This window comes from Gekko japonicus, unplaced genomic scaffold (assembly GCF_001447785.1).
Source record: "Gekko japonicus isolate JY-2015 unplaced genomic scaffold, Gekko_japonicus_V1.1 scaffold63, whole genome shotgun sequence".
Taxonomy (NCBI): Eukaryota; Metazoa; Chordata; class Lepidosauria; order Squamata; family Gekkonidae; genus Gekko; species Gekko japonicus.
Genome location: NW_015168654.1, coordinates 1,848,863 through 1,856,410, shown reverse-complemented (window position 1 = coordinate 1,856,410; position 7,548 = coordinate 1,848,863). Strand labels below are relative to the sequence as shown.

Here is a 7,548-nt window from a genome sequence, read left to right as displayed (position 1 = left end):
ACCCAACAACGGACACTCATTCGGATTGGCTGCAATTAGGGGTGTGTGGCCTAACATGCAAAAAGCCCTGGGTTTTGACAACAAACAAGGTAAAGAGAATACGAAGCAAAAGGTGGGTGTGGTTGGATGACCACACTTCTTGCAACGTGGGGGTGTGGCCTAATATGCAAATGAGCTGTGCTGTCAGGGGTGTGGCATAATATGCTAATGAGTTCCTGCTGTTGGGTATGGCCTATTATGCTAATGAGTTCCTGCTGGGCTTTTTCTACAAAAAAAGCCCCGAGCACACTTATAATCTTTATAATTATATGCGTTTATTTATTTATTACATATTTTTGCACGGTGTGACCTTGATTAAGTTAACTATTCATAGCCGCGTTCCTTGCTTACATCGCTTTTGTTTATAAAATTATGCATGGGGTGGAGAAAGTGGATAGAGAGAACCTCTTCTTCCTTAGCCATAATACTAGAATTCGTGGACATCCAATGATGGCAGTAGATTCAGAGGAGACAAAGGGCACTCAACGCGTAATTAAGTGGTGGAATTCAATGCCAGAGGTTGTAGTGATCACCATTAGCTTAGTTAGTTTCAGAAGGAAAATAAGACAAATTAATGGAGGGCCATCAATGGCTATAAACTACAAATAATAAATGGAACATCCATGTACAGGGGCAGCATACCTCTGAATGCAGTGCTGGAGTGAAAATGATATGAAATCTAAACATAAAGTGATGCAAATTGGGGTAAAAAATCTTAATTTGGGCCTCAGTTCCTTGCTTGTAGGTCTTCTCAGGGTATCTGGTTGGCCATTATGTGAAACAGGCTATAGCAGTAGATAGACTACTGGTCTGGTCTCAAACTGCTGCTTTTACATTCTTAACTGAATTCTTTTAAATGTTGTAATCCTAGCCACACTTAGGTAGGACTGTAGGAGTAGCTCTTAATGAATTTAGTAGGACTTATATCCAAGTTTTACAGTTCCGCAGGGCCCGCAAGACAGAGCTCTTCCACCAGGCTTTTAATTAGGAGCCACACTTAGGCCCACCTCCCTGAATTTAGTACTAGAAATATGAGTTGCCAGCAAAATTGGGTAGAATAATCTGAATTACAACTATATTCATTCCCTGATGACTACTTTAACATCTCCTGTTGTGTCTGCTATTATAATTGCACCAGAGGTCATTTCGGAGGGGATCGCGGGGGATTGCAGTTCCCCCGGGTGAGGTACGGGGGCAGGGCACATGACGAAGCCCCACCCCCTGCTTCCGCCCCTCATTCAGCCAGGAGGAGGCAGGAGAAGAGGGAGGGTAAGTTGCTTCCTCCCTGCCTCTCCCCACCCCTGCCTGCCTGGGGCCAGGGAGGGTCTTCGTGGGGCTTCCTCACACTCCCGCCGGCCGGGACCGTTGGGGGCGGGGTGTGTGGCCTTATGACACACTTCCAGTGATGTCAGGGGGGGGGGCATATGCTAATGAGTTATGCTAATGAGTTCCCCTAGCTCTTTTTCTACGAAACGACCCCTGAATTGCACTATTATTAAGATTAGCTCTAGAACCTCAGCACTAATTTTTTGTTGCTGTTCAGTCACAGTCCAGTCCGACTCTTTGTGACCCAATGGACCAGCTCCCGCCAGGCCCTCCTGTCTTCCGCCATCCCCTGAAGTTGGCTCAATTTCATGTTCGTTGCATCTATGACACTGTCTAACCATCTCATCCTTTGCCGTCCCCATCTTCTTTGACCTTCAATCTTTCCCAGCATCAGGGTCTTTTCCAGTGAATGCTCATTTCTCATTTGGTGGCCAAAGTATTTGAGCTTCAGTTTCATTATCCAGGGAACAGTCAGGGTTGATTTCTTTTAGGATTGACTGATTTGATCTTCTTGCAGTCCAAGGGACTCTCAAGAGTCTTCTCCAGCACCATAGTTCAAAAGCATCTATTCTTCGGCGCTCGGCCTTCCTTGTAGTCCTACTCTCGCAGCAATACATGACTACTGGGAATACCATTGCTTTGACCATGCGGACTTTTGTTGGCAGGGTGATGTCTCTACTTTTTATCATGCTGTTTAGGTTTGCCATCCCTTTCCTCCCAAGGAGCAGGCGTCTTTTAATTTCATGGCTGCTGTCACTGTCTGCGGTGATCTGGGATCCCAGGAACGTGAAGTCTGTCACTACTTCCACGACTTCCCCTTCTATTTGCCAAGGAGTAATAGGATGGCTCTAATGATAAACTGTGGTTTTAATTTTGTATTGTTTGATGTGTTTTAAGATTTTATATAAGCTGCCCTGAGCCTACTTCGGCGGGGAGGGTGGGATATAATAATATGTACAAAATTAGGTTGTCCATATTGTTGCCAACCTAGAGGTAGGGCCTGGAGTTTTCCTGGAATTTAAACTGACCTCCAGATTACAGAGATTATTTCCTGAGAAGGCAATGAAATGACTGCTTTGGAGGGTAACTCTGTGGCATCATACCCTGCTGAGCTCCCTCCCTCCCATCACCTCCCCAAACTCCACCTTTCCCAGGTACTGCCTTCAAATCGATTATAGGAATTTCCCAAGCTGCTGTTGCCAACTCCGCACTTGCACAACACACTCTTTTGATACACAGGGGTCCAATTCAGTTTGTAGTAGTGGCAAATACTGGTCTGTCCTTGCCTTGAGCTTTCCTGCCCCCACAATTAAACAGTCACCCTAAAATGGATGTAAGGTATGCCTGCCACCTTCAAATCCAATTGCTTTCCTTCCCACCCATCACCCAAGCCACTTCCTTATGCCCAGACCTAACACTGGTCTAGCATGTATGGGGTCTCAGTTGCTGTACAACAGATAGAACAAGATGGGGGTCCATGTCCACGAAACATGTAAGGTTGCTTCTACACACCGCATGATAGATTCCCTTTAAGCTGAGTTAGTGTGAGCTAGCTCACAGTTTTTTAGCCTCTGGCTCACACATTTTTGTCTCAGCTCAGGAAGGATGCCTCCAGAGCAAACTAATTTATGCAGTAGCCAAATTGCTCGCTCACAACTTTAATGCCAGTAGCTCACAAAGTAGAATTTTTGCTCACAAGACTCCACAGCTTAGAGGGAACATTACAACCATCTCAGCTAGTGGCCATTGCAACATCCCGTGGCAGCGAGTTCCACAAGTTAATTATATGTGAAGATTAAGAAGTACTTCCTTTCGTCTCGCCTGGTCTCCAAATAGCAGGGCAGAAGGTGAATGGTGATTCACACGCGAAAATGGACTGAATCACCACACCTGTTGTATTTAGCCTCTCCCGTGCGCTATTGGGGCAATGAAACGAGCGGGGGACGGGACAAAGCCACTAAGTGCCCCAAGACTTCTCTTATAATTTTGCAGCGGTGAACTAACACGTCTTTCCCTGGAATTGAGCCAGATTTCTTCAGGCAATTCAAAGAGGCCTCCGGAAGGAACTGCCAGGCGTTAAGATGGCAGGCAGAGAGAACACGGAGAGAGTCATGCCCGACTCGTGATGCCATCGGGACGCGCCAGGAAGGGGGCGGTGCTTGCCCTTGGGAATGTCAACGCTTGATCTATATCTGGTGGTGCAACGGCGAGAGCGGTAGCAATAGCAGTCGCACGTGGATGCCTCGTGGGCTTGCATTGTACCGGGACTGGTGGTGAGTGGCAGCCGGCAAAGGTGATCCCTTTCCTGTGGCTCGGGCTATTCTTAATGTTTTTAGCTAGCCCCAAATGCCTAGAAATTGCAAGTAGATAAATAGGTACCACTTCGGTGGGAAGGTAACAGCGTTCCGTGCGCCTTGGTGTTTAGTTATGCCGGCCACATGACCACGGAAACGTCTTCGGACAGCGCTGGCTCTTCGGCTTTGAAACGGAGATGAGCACCGCAACCCTAGAGTCGGATTTGACTGGCTTTCGAGCAAGGGAACCTTTACCTTTTAAATGCCTAGGATGCGGTACGCGCTCAGAGGCACTCTTGTTTCTCACTTTTTGCAGCTTGTGCCGGGATAATGGAGATCTAGCCGTCTTCCCAGCACGGACCATTCCTCTTCCCATGCGGCATCTGCCGCAGCCTTCTTTCCTTAGTCTCAGTGCCCCAGCCTAGACTCGGTTTGGGCCCCAAAAAACCAGCACTTGTGATCGGATTGCAAGATTCATTTGGCCGATATTGTAGTTTTGTTGGCTAGAGGCACGGATCTAGGCAAGGGGGAAGCGGGACTCTCAAAAGCATACTTTTATAAGGGAAATAAACAGTCCCGATTTTTTCCCAGAGTACTCGGAGCTGACAGACAAGAGCCATGATCTCCACTCCATGTCACCTCCCATGAGGGCTTGCCAGTAAATATTTGAACCGCTTCTCCTGAACAGCACAGGGTGATGTCAAAAGTGATATCACAGTTTGTGGAGCAACGCTGTTGCTAACCTGTCAATTGGTGCTGCAAACTTGGCACGTGTGAAGAGTGTGCATGTGAATCTGACTAGTCTGTAACTGGTGTTTGGGGTTGTTGTTTTTTTTAAAAAATCTGTCTTGAAAAAATGGAGATATCCTGAGGTGGTTGCTAGATAGACTTCTTCAGCTGTCAGGAACATTTGCAGTTGGTGAGCTTTGCCAGTTGTCTACCATGTGTTGTGTAACTTCAGCATCCTGTCGCTTTAGCAGCTGCTTGACAGTCAATAATTCAATGGGTGCAGCTTTTGAAGGGGTTCAGTCCATTTTTCTGCCTCTTGAATGCAGCTGTGAAAGGCATAGAGCTTCTGCTGGGAATGGCCGCATTGCTGCCAGTTTGGTATGTAATCAGAGTAGTTGACAACAAGGGCTGAGTTCTGACTCGATCCTACATCACTCCCATAGCTGAGAGGAGAACTGGCTCCTCTCCCCACCTCCTGCTGCCTTTGTAAGGACTATCTCTCTTCCACTCAGACTGCCTGCAGCCAAATTACACAGTATGCTCTGTTCCCAAAACAGCTGGCCCTGCCAGCACAGCATGCGGTGCTGACTGGAAAGTTGCGGTCTTCTCAGCTTGGTTACTGGGCACTTTGAAAATGAAAATTACCATCTCATCTGCCTTGCCTGAGAAGTGAGGTTGGAGCCCAACTGCAGGGCTTTGAACTGGTGGCTCAACTCTGGGATCTCTTTTTAATCCCAAGCATCGCTTTGCCCACGGGACAATGAGGGATAAGCTTGACAAGAGTGTGCGTTGCGAGAGAGTCTTTCCTTTAAATAACCACAAGCCTTTGCATGTGATTCTTAGGCTGAAGAGTTGGCTTCCTAGTTTGGAGGACACCCTGGAGCCTGGCAATGCTTTTTTTTAAAAAAAGTGCAGAATACTCTGTTATGGATGTGTTTGTTGAGTGCCATCAGGTTGCTCCTGACTTATGTCAGCCCCATGAATTAATGACCTCCAAAAGGTCCTATAGTTAACAGCCTTGTTTGAGGACCTGCAAACTGTGGGCCCTGGCTTGCTTTACTGAGTCAATCCACCTCATGTTTTTCCTGCTGCTTTCAACTTTTCCTAGCCTTATTGTCTTTTTCCAGTGACTGTTGTCTTCTCATAATGTGACCAAAGGACAAGAACCTCAGTTTAGTCAATTTAGCTTCTAGGGAGAGTTTGGGTTTGATCTAGAACCCACTGGTTTGTCTTTTTGGTAGTCTATGGTATCTGTAAAACTCTCCTCCAACACCTCATTTCAAATGCATCAGCTTTCCTCCTGTCAGCTTTCTTCATTGTGCAACTTTCACGCCCACTCATAGTAATGGAGAATACTATAGCATGAGTTATCTTGATCTTTTTTGGGGGGGGGTATTTTTGTGTGTGTGTGTGTATGCCTGGAAGTCATGGTTGATCCCTAGCAATCCCTAGTGGGGCTTGGACGTTTCAGAGAGGTAGTTTATTTTTGCCTGCCTCTGCATCCCAGCCGTGGTATTCCTTGGAGGTCTCCCTTCCAAGTACTTGCCAGGGTCGGCCCTGCTTAGCTTCCGAGATTTGATGATCTGATGGGCTATCCAGGTCAGGGTAAGTTATCTTGTTCTTGGTTGCTAGTGACACATACTTATACTTAAATGCTCTAACTAGCCCCCAGTGAAATACAGAGCCATTTCTGGAAGAAATTTAATAGGAGAAAGTCTAGGTGGGCCTACTCAGAAATTAACTCTCACATTATTGAATGGGGCTTACAACAAGGAAAGTGCTGTTGGGATTGCAGCCTTTATGTTTCTTTGGGTAAAAGATGCTGTATGTGCAGCTGCAATCATGTGTGCATTGTCAAAGCAGGAGACTGTCAATCAACTTGCACAGCCATCCTCTGATTCAGAAATCTACTGCAAGTGTGCTTAGAACTGCTTTTCTCTTTTCGCATATGCACAATAATTATAGCAGGAGAAGAGATGGAAAACATTTTAAGTGATGTGTGTCAATTTAGTTTAAGAGACTCTTAGTCTGAGCCTTGCTTAGGACAGGCGGTAACAGTGGCCCCCTCCCCTCCCACTTCTAGGCTACAAAGCTTGGGGGGTACAGAGGATGTTGTAACATTTGTGGTTTAACAGGGATGAAAAAGGGATTGTGGCCACTCTTGGAGGTGGGCTTGGATATGGGAAATCTCCAGTGCCTGTGTTTCTCTTGGTGAGTCACAATCTCCCAGTTTGACCTCCCTCACAGGAGGCTGTAGCTGTGAGATTAAACCACTGCACTGATGTCCTTGGGTGAAGGGCAAGCATCTACAGAAATTATCAGTGGCAAAGAGTAGTAGGCTGAGGACACTGTGCAATGTCTGAAATCCATCTCACATATTTGCAGAGTGTTCTCCCCTATCACATACAAGTATCCTTTCCTGGATGGAGATAAGCTGAACTGGGCTGATTGTGAGGCACAGACTGGCCACAGAACGAAAGGAATATTTCAGCCAGAAAAATGTAGTCCAGTTGCAGGCAAAACAATTCAGGGAGGCTTCTGGGAGCAAATTATTTAAATCTGGGGGGACGCAGGCAACATGGTGATTGGCCATACACACTCACCTTCCCCACATCTCCCTGAAAGCCCCACATCCTTCCCCTGGGCAAAGATGGGGAAGGAAGACTGGAAGGAGACTCACCATGCTGCCACTGCTCTGTGAAAGTGCAGCAGATATAAAAGCAGCAAGCCCTCCCCATGATCTCCCTAGTGGGTTGCACAGAAAAAGGACTATAGGTAAAGGGGCATTTTCAGCTTCTGGCCAGGCTGTCATCTGCCTTGCGGCAAAAAGGAAGGAGGGTTTCAGAACAGGAGCACCTGCTCCAAAGAGGTTCCTACCCAAAGCCTCCCCTTTGATCTGCAATCCTGCCTTCCCTTTCCCTCTTTTTCTGGGGCCAGGCAAGCCCTAACAAGCCCTTTCTTGCTTTGCTGTGCCAAGTCAATGCCTTAATCCCAAGAACTATGTGCTCAATATTCCCGGAGTCAAGGGCAACATTCCTGCCCGTTGTTCTTCTCTGGTACCCCTTACTCTCCCCCAGAATCTGCCAGTCTTCTCCCTCCTTGCCCTTCCCCCATCTGTATTGCCAAGGGCCTGATGACTCACGTCAGCAAAAGATAAGTG

At 47.1% G+C, this 7,548-nt stretch overlaps 1 protein-coding gene across 1 annotated transcript in view; it reads left to right on the top strand.

Annotated features, from left to right (window-relative positions):
* Positions 1-3,577: 3,577 nt before the first annotated feature.
* The window catches only part of SLC5A6 (solute carrier family 5 (sodium/multivitamin and iodide cotransporter), member 6), a 31,013-nt gene continuing 27,042 nt past the window's right edge, over positions 3,578-7,548 (top strand). Inside the window, exon 1 of the mRNA XM_015415140.1 lies at positions 3,578-3,638. The gene's annotated coding sequence lies outside the window, so the exon portion shown is untranslated. The remainder of the gene's footprint in view (positions 3,639-7,548) is intronic.